This window comes from Thermobia domestica, chromosome 6 (assembly GCF_964235325.1).
Source record: "Thermobia domestica chromosome 6, izTheDome1.hap1.1, whole genome shotgun sequence".
Lineage (NCBI taxonomy): Eukaryota > Metazoa > Arthropoda > Insecta > Zygentoma > Lepismatidae > Thermobia > Thermobia domestica.
The window spans coordinates 212,209,218-212,234,841 of NC_137459.1; positions in this window are offsets into that span (position 1 = coordinate 212,209,218).

Genomic DNA, 25,624 nt, shown 5'->3' on the forward strand with positions numbered 1-25,624 from the left:
TAGCGGACAGTCGTTAATTAGCAATGGATAAGGCGTCCGGGTAAGCTTGCCCGTTAGCATATTAAAACGCTTCCAGTACTTAGTTGGGTGGGAAGTTTCAGCTAAGGTGTTGCAAGTCTTTACCCAGTTACGGAGTTTATATGCCTTGACATAATTTCGGACTGTGCGCTGGAGCTTGCGATGATGTCGAAGAGCTTCTAAGTTCCCAGTGCGTTGAAACTCACGTAAGAATTCACGGGAACGGTGTATTAGAGGAAAGTAGCTTGGTGGTAAGCGAGGTTGATACCTGGTTAGTGCAGTGGTTGGTATGTGGAGGTCAGAAGCATGACGGATAGAGCTGGTGATGTCGGAGATACGATTATATAGATCCTCTTCTGTTGTAGGCGGCTCAATATGGGGAAAGTCGGCGGTAATGGTTGAACGATAATCTTCCCAGTTTGCTTGGTCGAAGCGTGGAATACGACGAGGTTCTGGTAATTCTCGAGGAGTAGTAGCCTGTGGTTGATCTATGTGGAGCTTGATGGGAAGATGATCACTACCAATGGAATCTAGTACCTCAAGAGTGCACCGTTGTGAAAGGTTGATAGAGGAAATTACTACGTCTGGTGTGGTTTCAGTGATTGGTCAAGTGGGCTTGGGGATATGAAAAATATTGCCTGTGGTATGAGTAGTGATATAATCAAAGAAACGTTGTTTTTGATTATCCGGACGGCTATGAATGTTGATGTCGGCCATGATGATATAGTATTTAAATGTATTGGATATATATATTGAAAGAATGAATAGGGGATTGGATGTCCAGGGCGTACATAGATGGTGGCTATGGTAAGGTAAAGGGAGCGAAAGTACAGAGTAATAATGAGATACTCTGGCAGATTAGGCAAGGAGGGATGATACTGGCGATGACTGATTGAAGGATAGAAGCCGATGGCCACACCCCCGTTTGCTCGGCGTGCTGCTATCGCAGAGTCGCAACGAAGAAATGTATATCGAGGTACTTTGAACGACATGGATGGGGTAAGATGAGTTTCGTTAATGAGAAAGGCTTGGATGGTTTCTTCTAAGAGAAGCTGCTCAAAAAGGGTATAGTGAGAGGCTAGTGACCGGATATTAACAAATAATAAAGAAATACCCATAATTACGATGCAGCAGAAGGGTTGGAGGTTTCGGGTGAGGCATGTTCTTCAAGTGGGGTAACATGAAAATAAACGTGTGGGCCAGAGTATGTGGCTTGAAAGGAACATTTAAAGATGAGGCGAGCAGAGTGGTTGACCACACCAAGAATGTGTTGGCGAAGAAAAGGATGGATATTTTGCATAGCGATAGTGAAAAATGAAAGTAGTTGTTGGATAGTAATAGCTTCATCGGCAGTTGGTGGTGGTAGAGCTTGCTGAGTTGGTGGTAAAACGGGTCTTAACGGCACAGTTAGCTCTGGATTTAGAGGCTCAGCTGTAGGCCGTGCTTTACAGCGATAACTATAAGTCGGGTGCTGCTCCGGACATGTAGAACATTGAGGGGGCTTAGCTAAGTTAGTGCAAGCCTTGGTGTCGTGGGCACCACTACAGTATCCACATTTGCTAGGTTGTGTGCATTTCGAAGTCGGATGAGAATTGTACGCCTGACAGCGTTCACATCTCAGTGGTAAAGGTGGCGGTGATTTGGACGGCTCGACTCTATGCTTCTTTTTATAGATAAGAGCGCCATAAGTTAACAGGTCATCAATGGTGGTTTGTGAATTAGTTAAAACTCGTACCATGTACGTGGCTCCATGGTCGCTTTTAATGCGAATACACTTAAGTATGGAGTGACCCTCGAGAGTGAGTTCTTCCTGAATCTCGTCGTCTGTGAGGGAGAGATCAACCCCCCTAATAACTGACAGAGCCGGTGGTTTTCGTGGTGGTGGCGTCTGTTTAAATTCCTTGGAGTCGAGTCGCTTCATTTGAGCATCCTTGCCAAAAATTTCAAAGCTGCATTTGTTACGTACAGTGGTTAAGAATGTTGACTCATACGATTTGAAGATTATCCCGTTTCGTGTACGAACAATTTGAGCGACTGAAGCGCGGGGTAGGTATTTGATGAGCTGTTGGAAAGCCAGCTTGGTGTTTTCAAATTTGGCATCAAAATTAGTTAGTAAGAATGAATGGAGACGAGGTTTGGAGGAATCTTGCAGAGATGGAAATTCATTACCGTCGTCAAGGTTCATGGACGAGACAGACTGTTCTGATTCACTCACGGTGTGATGACGCTTAGACGGTGGCTGAGTTGAGGAAGTGTTATGTTTATCCGGTGTGCGTGATCGGGATCTACCAGTATTTTTGCTTTGAGAAGCAGATGTATGCCTTCGGTCAGTCCCCTGACCCACTATCGTGGGATTCAGAGACAGCCCAGGAGGTTGCTGTGGTAGTCCCGGATGGCCACCTGACGCCATCCAGATGGGCGCAAAAGATTGCGGCGAAGAGGATGAAAGTGACAATGAAATGAGGTTCTAAAGCGTCCTCGATCGAGAGGAAGCCCACTGTGGCTCTCACTTGAGGCAACAATACGTCCTCGCGGAGATGTCGGTCAGTGCAAGCACTGGCCCTCCACAAAAGAGATGAGAAAACGAATATGATGATGGCCACGGGCTCCCACTTGAGTCAGCAATACGGACTGCAAGGGGATGTCGATTGTCTGTAACAGTACAATCCTCCCTAGATGAACAAAAAATGCTAAACAATGCTCGTAGAGCGTTAGCAATCGACCTCAGACCTTTGAATCGAGAATCGATTCTGAATTCTGAGTGAGTATGATTAAGAGCGACCGAGCTCTAGCCTATAACCTTAGCATTCAACCTTTCATTTACGGTTATTTGTGATTTCACGTTTATAACAAAGACAAATATTTTTAAAAGAGTGTACTTTAAATAAATTACTTAAAGAAATATTTTTCACAAAGTTTATCCTTTTAAATTATTGTTCAAAGGCCTTTGCCTTTAGTAAGCCTTCTCCGAAATAAATGCAAATTAATTGTGCTGCCGTCTTTGGAGCTCTTTTAAAATACGCATATATGTTTGCGGCCCATCCTTTCGACAATGAGATCTCAGAAACTACAGGCTCTAGAAAGATGACGTTTTCACTGATCGATTTCAAATTTCATGTAGATTGTCCAGTTTTAATTGAATATTTAAAAAAAACATGGGGACTATTGCTTTATTTTTATTTTTTTCGCCCGACTTTTTGCTCATAATTGTTGACTTTTGCTCATAATCGCCGACTTTCACTTTGTTGTTTTTCGCACTTGCTCATAATTGCCGACTTTTGCTCATAATTACCGACTTTTACTTTGTTTTTTTTTCGCACTTGCTCATGATTGCCGACTTTTTGCTCATAATTGCCGACTTTTGCTCATAATTGCCGACTTTACTTTTTTCGCACTCACTCACACATGCCCATCTTTACTTGACTTTTTCCCCATGTATAAATGGGTTAGTAAGGGGGACCATGTCCCCCTCTCCGGCCGCTTTTTAGTGCCATTCGTTTGATCATTCTTCTCACGCGCACGTGTCTGACTCGTGTCTGACCCGTGCGTGTTTTGCGGGTAAGCGGTCTTACAGGAGATGGAAGAACCTCGCAGCAAGTGTGGGCGAGATCTTTAAAGGGAACCTACTTTAGACAGGGTCGACCACGTCCGTCAATTCCCTACCTTAGTCCGTACTCTCTCCGTGACACCAGATACCACAGTAGTCTTACTATCACCGAAAAGTACACGTGGCATACACCTCCATATAATGTGTCTGTTCCCAGAAATAGTACATTTGTCTCATTATAAGCAGGAGCTCCTCTGTATGACGGCAACTAATCCATCCATCATCGACATGGTTTAGCTTCTCGCTCCCGTTAAAATTAAGCGTGGACGGACTTGTTTATATGACGATAACTGCGCCCTCCATCACCGCCACAATTTACCGTATGCTTTCTTTTGTTGAATTTCATTAGTTTACAGTTATGTGGTGATTTCTTATTCTTAATTTGGTTGTTTTCGCTCACAGTTTTGTACTTTCCAGATGAGGTATATATATATATATATATATATATATATATATATATATATATATATATATATATATATATATATATATATATATATATCTTCTCTTGAGAGTGCAACAAATGTCTTATGTGGAATGTTCCATATGCTCATAATTGCTGACTTTACCTTTTCCCACTCGCTCACACTTGCCGATCTTTACTTCTTTACACATACATAAAAGTGTTAGCAAGGGGAACATGGTTCTCATGATAGGCAGGGGTTTCTCTATATGAAGGCAACTAAGCCATCCATCACCGACATGGCTTACCTTCTCGCTTCCGCTAAACTTAAGCGTGGACGAACTTGTTTAAGTGACGGCAACTGCGCCCTCCACACCGCCATAATTTACCGTACGCTTTCTTTTCTTGAACTTCATTGGCTTTCAGTTATGTCCTGTTTTCTTTTTTAATTTGCTTACTTTCCCTCACAGTTGTTGTGTACTTTCCAGACGATGTGTATACATAACAGGTCATTCAATAAGTCCGTACGATAAGTAAGAAAAAAACAAATTTTTGACAAAACTCGATTTCATTATTCAACATAGTTGCCTTCGAGGGCGATACAACGAGTATAGCGATTTTCCAACTTTTCGATACCACTTTTATAGTACTATTTCTCTTTCTCGTCAAAATAGGCCTCAGTTTCAGCGATGACTTCATCATTGGACTTAACTTTTCTTTCCAGCAAGCATTCTCTTGAGATCTGAAAACAGGAAAAAGTCGCTGGGGGCTAAATCTGGAGAATATGGTGGGTGGGTAAGCAATTCGAAGCCCAATTCATTCAATTTTGCCATCGTTTTCATCGATCTGTGAGACGGTGCATTGTCTTGGTGAAACAACACTTTTTTCTTTTGCAAATATGGCCGTTTCTTTGCGATTTTAACCTTCAGTCGATCCAAAAGTGCCCAGTAATAGTCGCTGTTAATGGTAGTTCCTTTTTGAAGATAGTCGATGAATATTAATCCCTTTGCATCCCAAAATACAGACGCCATCACCTAACTGACCGACTGTTGCGTATTTGCTCGCTTTGGATTCGGTTCGTCGACTGCTGTTCACTCAGCTGACTGTCTTTTGGATTCTGGTGTGTAATAGTGAAGGCATGTTTCATCCATTGTCACATATCGACGATATAATTCCCTTTTATTGCGGTTTAACAGCGCCAAGAACTCCTCTGAAGCATCGATCCGTTGTTGCTTTTGGTCGACTGTGAGCTCACGCGGCACCCACTTTGCATAGAGCTTTCACATACCCTAATGTTGGTGTAAAATGGTAAAAACACTACCATCTGATATCTTTACAATATCAGCTAGCTCGCGCACCTTCAATTTTCGATCATTCATAACCAATTTGTGTATTCTTTTGATGTTTTCTGGAATAATAGCCTCATTTGGGCGTCCACTACGCTCTGCATCATTTGTGCTGGTACGACCACGTTTAAATTCAGCAATCCACTTCTCTACCATTTGTCTCGATGGATCAGAGTTCGGATAATGTTTATCAAGCTATTGTTTGTTTTCCACTGTAGTTTTCTTCATCAAAAAGCAATGCTTTATTAAAACTCGAAATTCGCTTTTGTCCATTGTTTTTGCACTAACACAAGTTGCTTCACACAAAAAGCTATAATTCACGAATCAATAGTCAGATTGCTGTCAAATGTATACACGTATCGTTTGAAGGTTAGTACTAAATAAAAATCATATGGAAAAAAGTCTAGTAACGCCATCTTTGTGTCATCCTATTGACTTATTGAATGGACTGTTATATATCTCCTCTTGAGAGTACAACAAGTGTCTTATCACACTTTTATGTTCTTTTTATTTTTATTTAATTCTCCCATTTGGAATATTCCATATGCTCATAATTGCTGACTTTGTTTCATTTGCTCATAACTGCCGATTTTACCTTTTCCCACTCGCTCATACTTGCCGATCTTTACTTCTTTTCACATACATAAAAGTGTTAGCAAGAAGAACATGGGTCTCACGATAGGCTGGGGTTTCTCTATATGATGGCAACTAAGCCATCCATCACCGACATGGTTTACCTTCTCGCTCTCGTTAAACTTAAGCGTGGATGGACTTGTTTACATGACGGTAACTGCGCCCTCCATCACCGCCACAATTTACCGTATGCTTTCTTTTGTTGAACTTCATTAGCTTACACTTATGTGGTGATTTCGTTTTAAATTTGGTTGTTTTAGCTCACAGTTGTGAGCTTTTATCGACTCACATTTCCAGACGATGTGTATAGCTTCTCTTGAGAGTACAACAAAGGTCTTATCACAACGTTTCCTTTTTAATTTTTACCACATATTTTTAAGTATGATAATGGTTTATTTATTTTGAACTTCACAGCTCTGTATTTCAATTTGGAATTTTTACCTACCTCTTCATTCATTTGCTGTGTTCTTCCCTTAGAAGTATTTAATTTTATTAAATTATTTATTTATTTAATCTCGTTGAGAAAAATTCGTGTTCACAGAAAGAAATTCTTCTTTCACTACCGTGGAGGCACACGCCAACACCGCGTTTTATCGGATTTCTGCCGCTCCTTCACATATACTTTGCTGTTGCTATAGTGTGCACGAAGTGCCATGAAATTTTAACCTATCTGGTACGATTATGCACCGGACCGGAGAGATGCAATAAACCTATCTTTTCTTTTGAGGGAGGGGGGGTTGTGAGAAAAAACATGGATGAGTTTTTATGTATATTCCGTGTCACTCCGGTTAAATATTTTTTTGTATTTCTATACATAGTGGTTTGCCATGGTTTGGGTTGAAATTTCACTCCTGTAGTTAGAACAGTTTTGTTAAAGACGTGACTTGCAATAACAGCAATTTCAAACGTGAGCGAAAAGTAATAATATTGGAATTTGTTTATTTCTGTATCAGCTACCTCGTGGCTAAGCCGTTAATATATGCGCTTCTGGCGTTAGGGATCCGAGTTTTGTTTTCCGGCAAAGCCAAATTTCAACTTTCTTGCACATATTTATTATTATGATTATTATTATTACCCGGTCTACCCGGTTAAAGGGTTGCGCCCTTTCTTCGGGGCTTTAAAAGTGCCCGAGCTCCAACGTATAACTATGGCTTTCAAATCTTTCATTTACGGTTATGAGTGATTTCAGTTTAACAGAGACAAACATTTTAAGTACGAGTACTTTAAATAAATAAGTTAACTTGATCTTTTTCATAAAGTTTGTGATATAAAATTGTTTTTCAAAGCCTTTGTATTTTAATAAGCCTTCTCTAAAATCAATGCACATGAATTGTGCTTCTGTCTTCCGAGTTCTTTTAAACTATATGTTGTGGAAATTTATATGTTTCTGGGCAATCCTTTCGAGAATGAGATCTCGGAAACTACAGGCTCTAGAAAGATGACGTTTTCATTGATCGATTGGAAATTTTGCGTAGATTGTCCACTTCTAATTGAATATTTTAAAAACATGGCCGTTATTTCTTTATTACATTTTTTAGGGTACGTATGGAAGCGTTGAAATAAAAAAAACTAAAGCACCATATCCTACGCGTAATACATTCCAACACCACGCTGTTGTATATAGGGGTTACATATGTATCAGGCGTTTAGTTCATGGCCAAATAATAATGAAGAAGGGACGATAAGCATTTCTCCAGTTTAACCAGTAAAATAAATCTTTATTTTTGGAGCGATTTGCCCAATGAACACCATATATAACTGCGATTATAATTAATTGCGTCTGTAATGTATTTGCTTATTACATACTGCATGGAAAAAGAAAGAAAACACTGGTAATGCATGAATTAGAAACTCCAACCAGAAGTAGGCTCAACTCTTGCAAACGGTGCGAAATATTGAGATCCCCTTTATGATACGCCTTGCCATTTTTTTTTAATCATGACATTTTTCACTTGTGTCTGTAAAGGGACATGTACAGATGTGAGGAATGACAAGGATATTTATGCTCATATGCGAATGATGCGCTGTGTAGAGATGCAGGTTCAGCCAGTGAAAATTTAAACTTAAAAGACCGAAAGATGTACCCTGTAGTGTGTGTGGTACAGGCAGACAAACGGACAAATGGAGAGTCATCGCATTAGCCTCAGTGACGTTTGCCAAATGTGACTACTAAACATATTATTTTAAAACAAAGTTATAATTCACGTTTTATAAAATATGTGCTCTTATTGTTGAAGTTCACTTAAGAGCGTTCAATTGCGAGAATTTCCTGAGCATTTGTTGCAAGACGGTTATTTTCCGAAAATTAATTTAAAACAGTTAACAAAGAATTATTTTTGAGTTATTGTTGAGTTATAGTGTGCCTTATAAACGTTCTTTCTCCAAAATCTTTCTGAAATGAAGGGAGCTATCTCCATTAGTGATATTAGATTGACAGCAAATTCTTTACGATGATCTACTGACACATTTGGTGAAAACAGTTTAAAAATTGGATCAGTGGTTGTGGAGTTACAAACAAAAACGATGATAGTTCTTAATATTGACTGAAGTGAAAGGATCTAATTGTGTTATATTTCTCTTTTTATTTTGTGAGTGACTTTTTGATCCTGTTTTAAGATGTAGGTGACGACACTTTGAATTCCGCAGTCGAGAGACTATCAATGATATGTTTGATTGCATTAATTTAAAAATAACGTTAATTTTAAAATTTTAACAATAACTGATAATCGATTTCGATATTTCGGTTGATAACAACAATGACAAAGATGTCATCGTTCATTGTTATTTAAAATTTAAAATCAACTTTCTATCTAATACACCACTTAATTGAATATAAAAAATGCAAAATGAACTAATGGAATTATCAAGTGACGGTTCAAGTATTCCATCGGTTGAATCAGCCGAATTAGGTGAATCTAATATATCTAAGATTGATTCAGTTGTCCACAATTGCAGGCCTAGTAATAGCCGTTTATCCACTAACTCTAAGATTGTGTTACCATGTCCTGACTATGGAAAACATTATGTGAATTCCAGAGGATTAGCTATACACGTAGGTAAAAATCATCAGGCTATAAATGGGGACGAAGATTCTTGTCATATCTATAATAATAGCTATCCTGATTATAAAACTAAAAGAACTAACATCTCTAACCGCAATAAAGGCACACAGGATTTGACGTTGTCTAACTTGGGCAAAATATTAATATCGTTAAGATCCTCAACACATATTTTAAGACGTGTCCCTCTATATGCTCGAGCTGCAGTTGCTGATGCACTTGCCGATGTGTTACTTCAAACAACTATTTCAAATGACGAAAGAGATTGGATCAACATGCTTCTATTTCCATTAGTTGCACTAACTGCTAGGAAAAAATCTTACCTCGTGAGTAAAACAAAGAGTTCGTCTTTGGTGTGATGTAGGTATTGACGAGTTAACCTGGCATCCAACAAAGATAAGGAAATCTCTTTCAAAACAGAATGTTTCCAATGTTAAGATTTCAGAAAACAAACTTGCAGATGGTGACATCCGAGGAGCAGTCCGTCTACTAATGTCATATTATATTGTTGCAACACCCGACATTTCTGTGTTTGAGACGCTACTGGAGAAGCATCCAGCCCACCCTGGTGAATTTACTTTACCAAATATTCCAGATGACCCAAAAAAACTGTCAAGAAGTTTCGATTATTGAACTTAAGGTAGCTATTAATTCCTTTCCGTCTGGTAGCGCGCGAGGTCTCGATAGTCTTCGCCCTTCTATTCTCAAAGATATCCTATCCTCTCAAGTACTTCAATCGAAGGAAAAGCTCGTAAAATCATTATGCGATCCGTTCAAGTTAATTAGTCCAGGAAAAGTTCTCTTGGAAGTTCGGCCATTGTCTTTCGGAGCCAAACTTACTGCTATAAAAAATAAATCTGGTGGAATTAGACCTATTGCCGTTGGTAAAGACCTGGCGCAGAATATCAGCAAAAATTTTATGCTTCGGAACACGGGAGCATTCTAAAAACTTTTTGTCTACCCATCAACTTGGTGTTTCTACTCCCCACGGACCCGAAGCAGTTGTACATGCGACCCGGGTTTATTTTTACTCCATTCACAATGCTCCTAAGATTATCTTAAACCTGGATTTTCGCAAAGCATTTAACGAGCTTCGTCGGGACTCCATGCTCACTACAGTGTTGAATGAATTTCCTTCAATCTACCCATTTGTTTACCAATGTTACGCTCAACCCAGTTTCTTAGGTCAAGACAATATTTCACCCCAGAGAGGAGTACAACAAGGCGATCCCCTGGGCCCAGCACTTTTTGTTATAACCATTCATTCCTTAGTGAAATCAATCAACACTGAATTAAACATTTGGTATTTGGAGATGGAACTATCGCTGATGAACCTGAAGTAGTTCTTTCAATTCTAGCATAAATAAATGAGAAGGCATCAGCGCTTTGTCTATATTTGAATTTTTCAAAGTGTGAAGTTGGTTTTCTTGGGTCAGATGAAGCTAAGTTCGACCTATTATTTTATAAAAAAAAAGACAAAACTGCACCAATAATACGTCTCCTAACTAACCGGGATGCTTGTCTTCTAGGCACCGTTCTCACAAAGGAAGCTTTTACCAATATCCTCTTAAGCAAAATATCGAAGTTAGAATATTTTTTCCTTGTCTCGGCTCACCTCGATTTCTGTCCATCCAGCTTTCTCTCTTTTCCGTACCTCTTTGTCGATCCCTCATTTAAACTACTTCTTACGACGCTTTCCATCTTGGAATGTGACTCCACTACTGTAGAAATATGATCACATCCTTAAAATGGGTGTGGAGTCAATTTTAAACTGATCCTTAAGCGACGAATCTTCGATTCAAGCATCCTTATCTGTGAGATTAGTGGGTCTTGGTATTCGTCAATCCGTGGATATGGCGATTCCATTCTTTTTTAGCGTCCTACCACGGATCTCTTCGTTTAATCGAAGCTCTTCTTCCCCAAGGTTACCACCTAGACCCAGGTGGCATAGTTCAAGAAGGCCCTACCAAATGGAAAAATTTAAGAGATACAGATCTTCCAGAAATTAACAAAAGAAGTTCTCAGGCATCTTGGTACACCAATTGCAGCGCATTTTCATGAACTTTTCTTACAGACAGTTATTATTCCAGAGGATAAAGCCAGGATTCGTGCTGCCTCATCCCTACATGCTTGAGCATGGTTGAATGCAATACCCTCCCCACCATTAGGTCTTCATATGACTAATGATCAAGTTAACCGACGTGGCCTGCATGACCTCTCATGCATAAAGAGCATGGGTAGACACACTAGACACTCCTCTGTGAATGGTATCATTTTACGGCCCTTACCACAGCTGAAATTCCTTCCATACGTGAACTTTCAGGATGTTGTCGTTCAGATGGTAAACAACCTGATGGCATGACACTAGTTCCTTGATTGAAAGGCAAATCACTAGTATGGAACTTTACGTGTTCAGATACATTTGCCCATTCAAGTCTCCCTTTAGCTGTTATGAATGCTGGAGCTGTTGCTAGTCGTAGAGAAGTAGAAAAGCAAAGGAAATATAACAACCTCCTTCATAAATTTATTTTTGCTCCAATTGCCACCGTGACTAATGGTGCTAGGGGATCTGCAAGCCTTGATTTTATTAGAGAAGTAGACAGACGCATTTCTATCGTTACTTGAGATATTCGTTCAACATCTTTTGTAATTCAACGCATATCTGTTGCTATCAAACGTGGCAACGTGTCGTCGGTTCTTGGCACCTTACCACATGGAAAAGAACTAGACGAAGTGTTTCTTCTCTAACACAAAGGACAACACTGAACATTTATACAACTGGACGACATACTATACAAATAAGGTGTAATATCATTGGATGTCGTAGAAAAGCGGACAGTAACACTAGATATGATGCCGTTGATAGGTGGTTTTCTACCCCTTCCTTTGGTTCGACTGTCGAAATATATTTCCTGCTGACTTAATTATTTTTCTCAATTATTTCACAAATTTATTTAATACAATTGTTACAATTTTATTCAAATTATTATATTTTTCTGTTATTCTGTTAGCAATTATTGTTCCATTCCTCATTTATGCCTGTTGTTATTTGATTTGAATGTCGAATAATTTTGAATTGTAATAAATATCGCATTGATAATCTTTGACAAAATGAAAAAAAAGTTGGAAAATTTTGAACTTTTGAAATATAATTATGATTCATAATCTAAGGTCCTTGGTGGAAAATTTTAGGACTTGAAACCTGATACGTAATTATGAAACCGATTGGTAAGCAACAACAACAATTTCAGACTTTGAATCTAAGAGAATGTAGTCACGACTCATAGTGTTGATTTTGAAAACTAAATAAATTAATTAACTAATTAATTAATTAACAAAGATATAATTCATATTTTATAAAATAAATGTTTCAAAACGTCTTAAATGAAATTAAACATCTTCATGAAAATGCAGCTTTCTTTACTATATATCGAAACTTCCACTAGCAACACTCGAAGTAGTATGCGTTATGTAGTTTTCGGAACTCCAAGCTTTAAGCTTCTTAAATTGGACAATTTTTTTAAGGTATTGCTGGTGTTGATTTTACAGAATGCCCATTTCAAGAGAAGCAACAAATGAGTGAACAAATTCTTACTGTTGGAAAACCAAACATTACTGAAGAATACTTGAGTTATCATCAATAGTAAGAAATAATACTGATAGTTTTACTAATGTATTTACATATTTACTGGTAGTACCGGCACCTATGGTCTTAAACCCGTTAACCGTGTAAGGTATAATGTTCCTCGGCGTCGCCGAGTTGGCGAGCATACTATTCACGAAAAGTATTCTCTAAAATATAAAATTACATATTTTACTTCAAATAGGCTATAAGCATAATCCATACACCAATTTGTTCTTTAATTATCTCAAGTTAAGCTATCATCATCATCATCACCATAGGTATTCCGCCTTTATTGGAGGTCACTTGCCGCAGCTGAGAAGCTTCCATGCTCCACGGTCCTCCGCTAACCTTTTCGTCTTCGCGTATGATCTTTCTGTTTTAATATCATCCATTAATTGTAGTCCCATTCACCCCCTTCCTCCCTTTCCTGCCACCATACCCTCTAGGACGTCCCTCATGATACAATCTCTTCTTAGGCAATGTCCCAACCAGTTTCACTTCCTCTTCCTAATAATATCTAAAAGTGTTCTTTTCTCACCCACCATTTCTAACACTCCCTCACTCGTTTTCTGCTCTACCCAACTAATTCTTTCCATTCTTCTCCACACCCACATTTCGAAGGCTTCCAGTCGATTTTCATCACCTTTACTTAATGTCCACGTTTCCGCCCCATACAGTACAACACTCCACACGAAGCATTTTATGAGTCTTTTTTTTTCAACTCTTTGTTCAAGGTCCCACAAAACAGACTTTTCTTTCTTTTAAAGGCTTCTTTTGCCATTCCTATCCTTGCTTTTATTTCACGTTCGCATTTCATGTTATTACTAAAAATACTACCCAGGTATCGAAAACTATTCACTTGTTCTATTTTCTCTCCTCCTACTTTTACATTTGACACAGACTCCTTCGTTCCAATCACCATGGCTTTTGTCTTTCTAACATTTATTTTCATCCCATATTCTTCAAAGCCCTTTCTCATTTTTTCTAACTTTTTTATTGATTTTCTTTTCAGATTGTGCAACAAGCGCCATATCGTCTGCAAATCTTATACATCTAATCATTCTACCTCCTACCGAAATGCCATCATCATCATGTAGGCTCTTTTTAACTATCTCTTCTAGATAGACATTAAATAGTGTTGGCGAGAGGCAGCATCCTTGTCGAACTCCCCTTCCAATTGCACTCTCTTCCGTCAGTTCTTCCCCTATCCTAACACTTACTTGTTGGTTCATGTATAAGTTTCTTATGAGTCTCCTATCTTTCCATTCCAACCCTATCTTTGTTAGAACTCCCAACAACAATTCCCAATTCACGCGGTCAAAAGCCTTTTCTAGATCAATAAATACAACATATACCTCTTTCAATTTTTCTATAAATCTTCCATCGATCACCCTTAAATCCAATAGCATCTCTTGTGTCCTTGCCTCTTCTGAACCCGAACTGCTCTTCCTCAACATCTTTATTTGTTCTTCCATATAACCTACTGTTCAGTATTCGGAGCAGAATTTTAGGTGAATGAGATATGAGACTAATAGTTATATAATCCTCACATCTCTTCGGGTTCGGTTTCTTAGCCATCGGTATCATGATCGTTTTCAGAAAGTATCTTGGTCATTCTCCAGTTTCATATATTTCATTGCATAGTCGCCACAATTCTTTGTTTTCCTTGTCTCCTATATCTATTCATGTTGCCTTTCCATTGCTAATCTCGGATATAGCCTTTTCAAACTCATCCCTAAGAATACTAAATCCTTTATCATCCTCGCCTACTTCATTTTCCACTTCAACATTTAGGCTACACGGTCTATCCCTACTCTCATATAAGTCTTCAACGTATTCTTTCCACCTTCCTATGACCTCATTTCTCTCGCTGACTACCTTCCCATTCTTATTTTCTACTGCCATCATAATACTCCCTTGTTTCCTCCGAAATTCCATAGATTTCACCTCCTTGTACATTTCCTCATATTTCCGAACTCTTTCTAATTCTTCTATGTCCTCGCATTTTCTTTTGTAAAACTCTTCCCTCGCTTTGCTTGTTTCTCTTCGTAATTCATTATTTAACTTTGTACATCTTTCTGCCCTCTTCTGTAGCAGCCTGTTTCCACATCTTCCTCTCCCTTATTTTCTGCAACATCTGCTCTGTAACCCATGGTTTCTTAGCAGTTTTGTGTTCGCGGTAACCTACTGCTTCTTCTGCAGCCTGCTGTAAGCAACATTTAATGTGTTCCCACCGTGCGTTACTACTTGCGCCTATCCTTTCCTCGTTTGAACATTTTTTTTTCGAATTTTTCAGCGAAAATATTTCTTATTTCCTCGTTTTTCAACTTTTCAATATTCAACACTTTGTTATCTACTTTTGTTCTGCCTACATTTTTCAGTTGAATATCTACTTCGGCCAGCACAAGATTATGATTAGAGAAAATATCAGCCCCGGGAAGGGTCTTCGCGTTCTTTAAGCTATTCCGATACCTGTCCCGAATCATAGCATAGTCTATCTGATATCTTCCGCCGTCTATTGGCGATTTCCATGTATATCTTCTTCTCTTGTGCTGATTGAACCAAGTGTTCCCAATTACTAGTGAATTCTGTCTACATAAATTCACCAATCCCTCTCCCCGTTCATTTCTTTCTCCTAAACCAAATTTGCCTACGATACTACCTTCCTGTTTTTCTCCCACAACTGCATTGAAATCTCCCATTAGAATTATGAATGTACCCTTCTTCTCCCTATCTATAATTTCTTCTATTTTCTCATAATTTTCCTCTACTTCTTCATTTGCATGCTAAATCGTCGGTGCATATGTCTGTATCATCACTAGATCCTTCGTTTTTCCTTTAAGTCTTAACATCATAACTCTATCATCAATAAATTCTACTTTCACTACCTTCTCCTTTAAGCGCTTTCCAATAATTATTACTACGCCATTATGACCGCCCTTTCCATTACCTGAGTAAAACATTTTATATCCTTCGCTGTTCAATACCCCATTACCTTCCCATCTAACTTCACAAACGCCTACCAAATCTAAATTATTTTGTTTCATTTCTTCTTTAACATTTTCTAATTTTCCTCCCTGTAACATAGTATGTACGTTTCATGTCCCTATCCTAAACATTTTGCTCTTCCTTGTCTTTCTTTCTCTGTTTGTCTTCCTTCCATTATTACTTTCTCGTCCAACAGTCCCACCCAAGCCAGCCCCCTCCCGGAGATCCGAATGGGGGGATATTTTACCTTCGGAAGTACATTTTGACCTGCGAAAGACCATTGTTCATATGTTCTATTTTGTTTGCTGCCAGCAAACTAGGGAAAATAGAGTGGTGGTTTCCCGTTGTCTTCCAACCCGCAGTATCCGAGCCGTTAAAGTCACTCTGACCACGCCTGGGACTAATGTCCAAGTTGCCGTACCAATCACTATGATTTCCGCCAACTTGGCTACTGGAGAACTGCTGCCTTCTCCCAGAACACTCTTCGTCTGGCTACTCCATTTAGACCAATTAGATAGGGGTGGCCCTTCTGGTAGTGAACTACCACCGACACAGCTCTAAATTTCACTGTAGCACGCAATCCCCCCACCCGATACATAAGTGTCTTCGTAAAGGTGGTGTTTATCGGGGAGGCTAAACTATTTTTTTTTTATTCATTCAGTGCACTCAGATCTTGATAATGGTCTTATGTTGAATGATGTATATCTTAACGTGAAAGCATCTAATTCGCCCATGGAAAGTACAAAATCTGTTAAAAATCACTTTTAATGTGATCACCTTAGTTGTACCAATACACTGGTCGACAGTGAAAAATTTACTTTCATGAAACAAAGTGTTCCTTATAGTTTTCGAGCTACTGAAACCGAATCTGATCTTAATTTTGGCCCTGCACCCTAAGAGTTTGAAATAATATCAGTTATAGTAGATTTTTGTTAAAATTTTAAGGAAAACATAGAACTGCAGATTTGAAGCCTCTCTGCTCCTTTCCTGACAATCCCCTAATAGCAAATTATACCTCGTTGGAAAGGGATTGGACACACATTCGAACGGTAAAATTTAGGACCAATTTCGCTCAATGTGTAGAAGAAAAAGACGAAAAATATTGAAAATACTGAAAAAATGAGTTGTTTGGAGAAATTTAGAGACGTTTGCAACACTGACAGTCACACTACTCAAACATAAGCTTAGTAATTTATATCCCATACACTTAGATGTGCTATATTAAAAACTCAAGGAGATAGCTCAAACACAAGGGAGTAAAACAGTGTGGATGTAATTAGGATGGATGGATGTAAAAGGAGGTAAAATTTACTATTTGGAGAAAGTGAGAAAAGTTTGCAACATTACACTTGCGATACTCACATATAAGCTCAGTAACGAACACCTAATACATTCAGGTAAAATACTCACAGATGTTACCTGAACAGAAGTTCAGAAAACTTTGCTAAATGAAGTTACCATGTATGTAAATTGTCAACGATTGTTTTGTAAAATTTCAGCTTTTTATGGCGAAAAGAAACATGGTCAGAATTTCTTGATTTACATCCAATATTACAATTTCTGAGAAAAAAGTGGCCTATTGAAGCCTGGAAGCATTGTATTTTTCCTCCCTCCCAGTCACCAGTCTACTGTTCCTCAGTTGCCTGAAGGTTTAAGCGTGGCGCAGGGTACCCTACACGTCTTCCTATCGTGTAAGTGTTTTTGTGACTGTCACAATACCTCGAGATTGTGTTACCCACTCAGATAATTTTTGTTATGTCTGTGGAGAATATATAGTTAAGACTAAGAGGGAAAATAATACCTTTGGTGAAGAGGACTTACGAACTATGTACTTCGACAGCAAAATTGATTAAAATAGGCAGTTGGTACTTAGTATTGTCCAATATGTAATAAGTGTGCTTCGCATTTCCGGTTGTGGTTGAATAATCCTACTCGTTTAATTCCCACATTTTATGGAGAACTCTCACGCTAAATTTATAGCGGATGTCACAAGAGATGAAAAAACTAAAAATTACACCAAGAAACACTTGGGAATGATGAGAACTTAATCTAGGGGAAGAATAAAGGCTCTGTTAATATTAATTGAAATTTATTACATTAAAGCAACTTTCAACTTACATTCGACTTTATAATGAATAAGTAACATCATATTTATTATTTCTATTTCTTTTAGGATAGAAGACGAAATGCAATTATACGACTGCTGTTCTAAATCATGAGAGCTTTACTATGGGTAGACAAAACATTGTGAAATGTGATATGACACCCCTATAAGTGAAATTGGTTTTATGATAATCTCTGCTACATACCTTGACTGGAGTCTTCTATAGCTGTGTAACAAGTTGAACAACAACAGGAATCCCTTAGGCCCTTGTTGATTCTGTTAGCGGATTGATTCGGACATCAGTACAAAATTTCATCCAAGAAGGAATTGACATAATTATTTCTATACAATTAATTTTTTTACAAAAATAATTTTTTTGACTAAAGTTTACCAGGAAGAAGAAGAATATTTTTTTGAATCTGTATTATTAATTGTAAATAAAATTATAAATCTGATTTTTTGTGTTTCTTATTGAATTTATACTGTTTTATTGTGATTTTGCCATATTACCAAATCTCTGGATTTTCATTCCACCAATAATTCTTGAGCATGTATCTGGTCCGCGCAAAGCCCTTTCTGTTGGCTAGATCGTTCGACGTATTTCCCGCGTTGCAGTGATTGGGCCTGGATAGGGTCGTTACATTTGTGGCTTCCTTCCAAGTTCCAAAACAACTTTTGTGTTGTTCCAAGTTTTCAAAACAACTTTTGTGTTGTTCCAAGTTCAAAAACAACTTTTGTGTTGTTTAAGTCTGGTTATATAAATATAGAGTTTAATTATATTACGCGTCTAATTTGTGGTTAATATAGTTATTAGCGTTGTCATAATAAATTTTGAATTTAATATTAACTTTTTTCGATATATGAAAATTTTTTAATGTGTTATTGAGTATCTTTCGTCATCAGTTTAAGTAATAAAGACTTTGTGATTTGAAAAAAAAAAAGAAGCTTCTAATAAATTTTCATTATTAGCAAAGGTAAGCAAGGAAGGTGGTTGTTAGGTTGATTCCATTTGATCTTATGTTTGGTTCGACTTTAGTGTCAGTAGTTAGTGGGTATATTTGTGATGATAATTGGTTGTTAAATGTTTGAAGTAATATTTATTTATCTATTATATAATATCATGTGTAGTCCAAGGGATTATGTATCTATTGACATTCCTGAACAGATTTTAGAATTTGTAACCCTTGACCGTACCGGTTTTATGGACCTTGAGACTAGGTCTGACTGTGGTCAGGTGAATATGTCTTTGACTCCACCCATTTATGATAGCTTTGCTAGAAGACGCTCATCAACCTCGAATGTTGATTTAGAATCTGGTGTGAGCCCTCAGAATTTTGGTAATAATTTTAGTAGATTAGCTAATGTTGGCAGTATAAACGAAACTGCTCGTGATCACAGACAGGTGAATTTTAATGAGCCCTTTGAAAATTCAGGACAATTAGGTCGACGTGTTCCATCTGAATTTAGATCGTCAGAGCCTAATAGATTATCATCGCCATCTGGTTATCTAAATTTGAGAGATTATTATAGGCGAGTTTCTTTGATGAGAAATTTAACACCTAGGTTAAGTCATAATAATAAGCATTTATATTACACTAGAGAACCTCCGTTACGGGGTGATGTAAATGCAGGGTTGCCAACACTTGGTAATAGTAATGAAAGCTCGCATTTCGAAAATAATCTTTTGTTGAAATATACCTTTAAGAGAACGAACGAAATTCTTGAATGTAAATTTAAGGATGTTAAGTTAACCGATGGTAGCGATAGCGTACTTGTATTTGACATTTATCCAAAATTGAAGAGACTTTACTAGACACTAGTTATTCTCTTAATATGATTCTGTCATTGTTAATTGGAAAGTGTCAAGGAGCTTTTTTGAAAGAAATATTATTTGCCTTAAATAATCAAATGAGTTGGAGCGAATTAAGAGGCAGGCTTGTGGGTCTGTTTATTACCCCAGTTTGTTTACATCAATTTATTTCTGAGAAAATATATAGGCGTCAGCGATTGTCAGAATCGGTTTATCAGTATGTCAAATCAGTATTTATTGCTATGAATATTTTGCAATTCGGGGTAAATGAGTCCGACATGGTTAATGTAATGATTAGTGGGATGAACCCAAATCATAAATTTAAAATGTTAAATAATTATGTTCCAGTGTCTAGGTTAGAGTTATTGGAAATTTCTGAAAGGCATGATTTAGAATTTAGAAATCAGACGGAATATAATAAGGAGATGGGCATTTCTAGAAGGAAATCGAATTTAGTAATGTTTAACCAAAATCCTGATGTTAGTTATTCCAAAAACTTTGAAAAATCTGGAAAACAAAATACTAATTTACATTTGGATCTGCCTAATTCATTTGATGTTAAGAGTCAGATGAAGGTTAAGTCTCAGGCTCGAGGAATATACAAGTATCGTTTTGAAAAGTCTGATCATTCAAAAAAAAATAAAAATTCACCAATAACCATTCCATGTGAGATGACTGACACAGTGGCTTCTTTTGTAGTTGGGAGGATTCATGGACGCTTGTCCGATATTTGTATTGATGGTGGCTCAAGCTTTAATATAATACGTTTAGACTTGGTTCAAGCTTGTGGGTTGGAGAGATTTATTAAATCTACTCCGGAGAAGCTGGTTAATGCACCATCAGGATTTAATTTTTATACGAACATGGAAATTCTAGTGAGCGTAAATCTCTCAGGTCATTTTGAGAGGGTATGGTTTAAGGTGGTTAAAGAGTTAAAGTGTTCGTGTTTATTGGGTACACCGTTTTTGAGATCGACGAACTCGGTTATTGACTACTTTAGGAATTGCTTGAATTTGCGTGGTGGACTAAAAAGATTGAAGTTAAACTACAAGAGATTGGTTCAACCAAACGGTAAGTTAAAAGATATAAAGAACGTTGAGGACCAAAAATCTTTTGGGAATTCACCTGCTGAAAAGGCGGATTTAGGAGTTTTATCTGGATTCATGGCGTCATTATTTATATGCGAGGATGGGTTTGTTTCTAGGTATAGTCATGCAGCGGTTCAATGTGAATTGGACTATCGGGACATTGAATTAAAGATGCTTGAAATAAGTGCACCGAGTGTAATGCAGTTAAAGGAACTTAGATCTTTGATTGATTCTGAAGTCAAGGCTGATCTACCTGAGAATTCAATTGAGGTGAGATGTGAAGGAGCTCTTCAAAGTAGTGGTGATCAAAGGCTACCTATTAAGACAGATGACTTAGGAGTTCAAGAACCAAGATGTTCGGAGACTGATGGACTAAACCGAAGAATAGATTGTGAATCAGTAATTGATAATTCAGGAAATTATGGAGGTGGTGCAAGTGAAATGTCCTTGGAAAGGATCAACAAGAAACAAACCAAATTAAAGGCTATGACACCGTCCAAGGTTAAGGAGTCCAGTGCGACAGACAGTGTGAATCTACCATGTGTGGTTGGACTGACATCATCTAATAGTTTAGCTGTTAACAACAATGAAGAATCTTTGGGTTGCGACAACAACTTAAATTCTAAGGAGATGATTGAAGATGGAAAGACTGTTGAAGATGCAAATAAACCTAAATCAAGAAAGAAACGTCGGAAACCACGTGATTCCCGGTAGAAGGTCATTAATGTATCGGAAATCAAATTGGTGAATTGTGCAGAAGATCTTAAGAGGAGTGATGGATTAGCCGCTAGTACAAAACAAAGTTGTGCATCCAAAAGTGAAAGTGATTCAGTGGCGTCGGATATCGACCTGGATCAAGCTGAAAACTTCCATAAACTTATTAAACGAAACAAGAAGTACATTGATGAGGATATTAGACAATCTAGTGATGGAAAGGAACAGACTCCTGTACAGGTGAAAGACCATAAACATATACAGGTGAAAAACCAAATTATTGAAAATGATTCTTGAAAATTGACCGAGCCGGAGATCATGGCTTTCATTGATTCTTTGAAGGAGAGGTATAAGGATGTAATAACTGACAAAGTTGGGTGTATTAAGAATGTTGTTCCTAGATTATATTTGAAAGAACACAAGCCGTTTAAAGATACACCTTTTCCGATACCAAAGGGCAAAGAACGAATTTTCTATGAACAAATTCAGGAGTTACTAGACGAGGGGATAATTGAGGAGGTTGATCATTGAAATTTCGCAAGTAGTTGTTTTTTGGTGCGAAACAAGAACAATACGCATAGAATTGTAGGAAATTACATTAGGGCGAATTCACTTATTGTTAATGATGTTTTTCCTTCACCTAATTTAGAGGAATGTCTCGCGGGGCTTGCAGATAAGACCGTATACACTAAAATTGACTTGCGCCGAGCATATTTCCAGTGCTTACTGTATAAAGAGTGAAGGGATATAACTACCATAGTTACTCCTAAAGGCTGTTATCGTTATACGCGGTTACCAGTCGGGATAAAGACAGGTAGTAATATTTTGTCTCGGGCTATGGAGAAGGTACTTGGTGACATGATAGATGATGGTGTAAAACTATTTTTTGATGATGTTTTAATAGCGTCACGTAGTTTATCAGAACACATGATTCTAGTGGAAAAGGTATTACAAAGATTTAAAGAATTCAATATTACAGTGTCACCTGATAAATGTCATTTCTTTTGTAAAAAGATAAACTATTTGGGTTATCTAATTGAGGGAGATCAAATGGAAATCGACCCCAGTAGAGTTTCTGCGATTCGTAACATACCAAGAAAATTTTAGGTTTATTCAACTACTATTCAAAATTCGCGTCCGAATTCCAGGAGTTGATGGGGCCATTAAGTGCATTGAAATCACCAAAGGTAAAATTTGAATGGAAACAAGAACATCAGCGAATTCTTGATAAATTGAAGAACATCTTGATAGAAAATGTTGTTTTAAAAATTCCGGACTTAAACAAGCGCTTTGTTGTTAGTGTCGACGGATCAGGGAAAAGCGTAGCTGGATGCGTGTCACAAGACAACGATAAAGGGAACTTGGTACCTGTCGCCTATTTCAGTAAACGCCTGTCAGAGGCTGACAGGCATAGAAGCATTTACGAAATCGAGTTCATCAGTCTTGTGAAAACGATATCCAGGTACAAGCATTATCTTGTAAATGAATTTGAAATCCTGACCGATAACAAAGCTTTGACATGGATCCTGGGAAATAGTAAGAGACTGTTGAAATACGGACCTTTGGTTGAAACCTTATGCCAATTTTCATTTAAAGTCAAACATGTTAGATCAGCCGACAATACCGTAGCAGATTTCTTAACGAGGATGTATGATCCATTCGAATTCAATATTATTGATGGACCTGTTGGCCTGGCTGTGTTCAAAGGAAATATGAGAGCTGCGAACTATTGGAAATTACCAATAGTGGAGAATTCGTTGGACGAACTACAAAGGGAGGATGAAGAACTGAAGATGATTATTGAGAAGATCGAAAAAGGAGAACAAGTAGTAGGGTATCATTTGAATAATAAGATTCTTATGAAAAGGACAAAATCTGCTCTTAATCCATTTAAAATAGTAATTCTGAAAAGATTATGAAGAGTTCTCATAGAATATCACCACAATGATAATCTGGTAGGTGGACATTCTGGAACATATAGAACGTTAAGAAAACTGATGCGAAAATTCACATGGGAGAAGATGAAGGAAGAAGTTAAAGAGTTTGTTTCAACATGTGACGTTTGCCAGAAGATGAAGGAATCAAAGAGGCGTAAGATGGGTTATTTAGCTTCGGAATATACACTCTGTAAAGAAAAAATAGCGACACTTCCTCGGATATGGTTTTCACAACATACATTAACCAATATGAGTTTTTTCATGAATTGCTGTTAATGTTACAATGCATATTCTTAATGAGTAGTTCATCCTTAATACTTGCGCCGCAGTTTCAGTTTTTTGATATGAATATAATGATTTTATATGCATATATTAGTATCTGTGTGTGTTTTGAGCAAACTTGTCTACAGAAAGACTTATACATAAAAGTATGAAAGATCACCAATAATAGCACAAAACCAAAAATGTAATTTCTTAATAGTAAGACATATTGTGTACGAACATTGAGAGGTACAATACATCAAACTAGATTTCGTATGTGGACCATGGGCTTTAGGAAGTGCAGGGGAATCGTCGAGGCCTTTTGGTCGCAACGCTATTGCAAAATGTACCCTTGATTTCATGGAATCATTCCCGGATTATCTGTTCCGTGAGTTCTATTCTATCCGAAATAGTTGTCTATTGAGTCTTCTACTCATATCGACCCAAACTTTACAATTGGATGCATGTCAGGTGAGTTTGGATGCCACATGAGTCTTTGAATAGTCATATTCTTGTACCACGTATTAACGATTTTCGTTCATTGACATGAAGCATTAACGTCCTGGAAAACGAAGTTGTCCATATCTTCTTCAGGAAAGTTATTTTTAGCTGTTGTAAAAATTTTACGTACCAGAATTTATGAAGACATTTTTGTACATCAAATGACTCTTCACATATATCTATTGGCAGTGAAGCAAGCCCATACCATTACTCAGTAACTGAATATTTGCATCTCTTAAACAAAATCCGTATCAAGTTTCTCGCTCATTCGTAATCCACAACTTCACACCACTAACGTTTCCCACTATTCTAAACTTTTTTCAACGGAGAAAACAACATGCTTCCAGTTGTCGTAAGTCCAAGTATACTATTTCTAGTAAGTATAAGTATAGTATAGTATAAGATGATTTCTTATACTATTTTTGCTTGTGAATTACTCTTTCTGCCGTCGAATGGTGAATTTTGAGTATTCCAGCCATCTTCCTTAGAGATGTAACTTAGCTGTGCAAAGCAAGAAGTGTCTTGTTCACGTGACGACAAGTCACATTTCTTGCCAATCATTCTTGTTTACAGTCCACATGTAGCAACAATATCATACAAAAACAATGCTGCACAACAACAATATTACCACTTGACACTGTTCAAACAATGACAAAGCATAGAACAATCACAAAATTCTAATTACATGGGCCTACACATCACAAATGCAATGCAGAATTCTCACCCCAATAATTTACGAGACGCTCTCAGGTGCCATCTAGAGACAATATTACTGATACATAAATAATTAGTAAGCGCATTGTACACCATAGGTGTCACAGATAATGCAAATGAATTATCACACTCATAATTTCCTTCTATTCCTCTTCTAGCCGGCTGGAACTATGGTTTTCTGTGTAAGTTACCTTGAGAATTGAGGTGTCGCTATTTTTTCTTTTCAAAGTGTAGTAATCGTGTAAATGCTCACTGGATGTATGATATAGTAGGAGCTCTTCCAAATTCAAATGGTTTCAAGTACATATTAATTGGTGTAGACAAATCTAGTAGATATGTTGTAATTGAAAAATTACGAAATATCTCTTCAAATTTGGTAGCCAATAAATTGATGGACATATTCAGCCGAATTGGGGTTCCGGAAGCCATTTCGACTGATAACGCTTCCATTTTTGTGTCTGAGACCTTCAAGAGATTTTTATTTGGGCTAGGAATCAAACACATTCGTTTGAGCCCGTATCACCCTGGGGGAAATGTAGCGGAGCGCTTCATCAAAACCTTGAAGGCTGCGTTACGCTCTTATATATCTGGAAACCAAAAACTCTGGTCAAATTTCATTCCACGATTGCAATTCACTCTAAACATCAGTGAGCATGAAGGATTGAAGATGTCGCCATTCGAAATATTTTATGGACGTCCGTACACAACACCGTTAGAAAATCGATGGGACATTGTAGATTCTGATTTTGGTGGTAAAAGTTAAGCAGAAATGTGGAAACATGCAATGGAAAATTTAGAGAAGAGTTGGCAAAAACG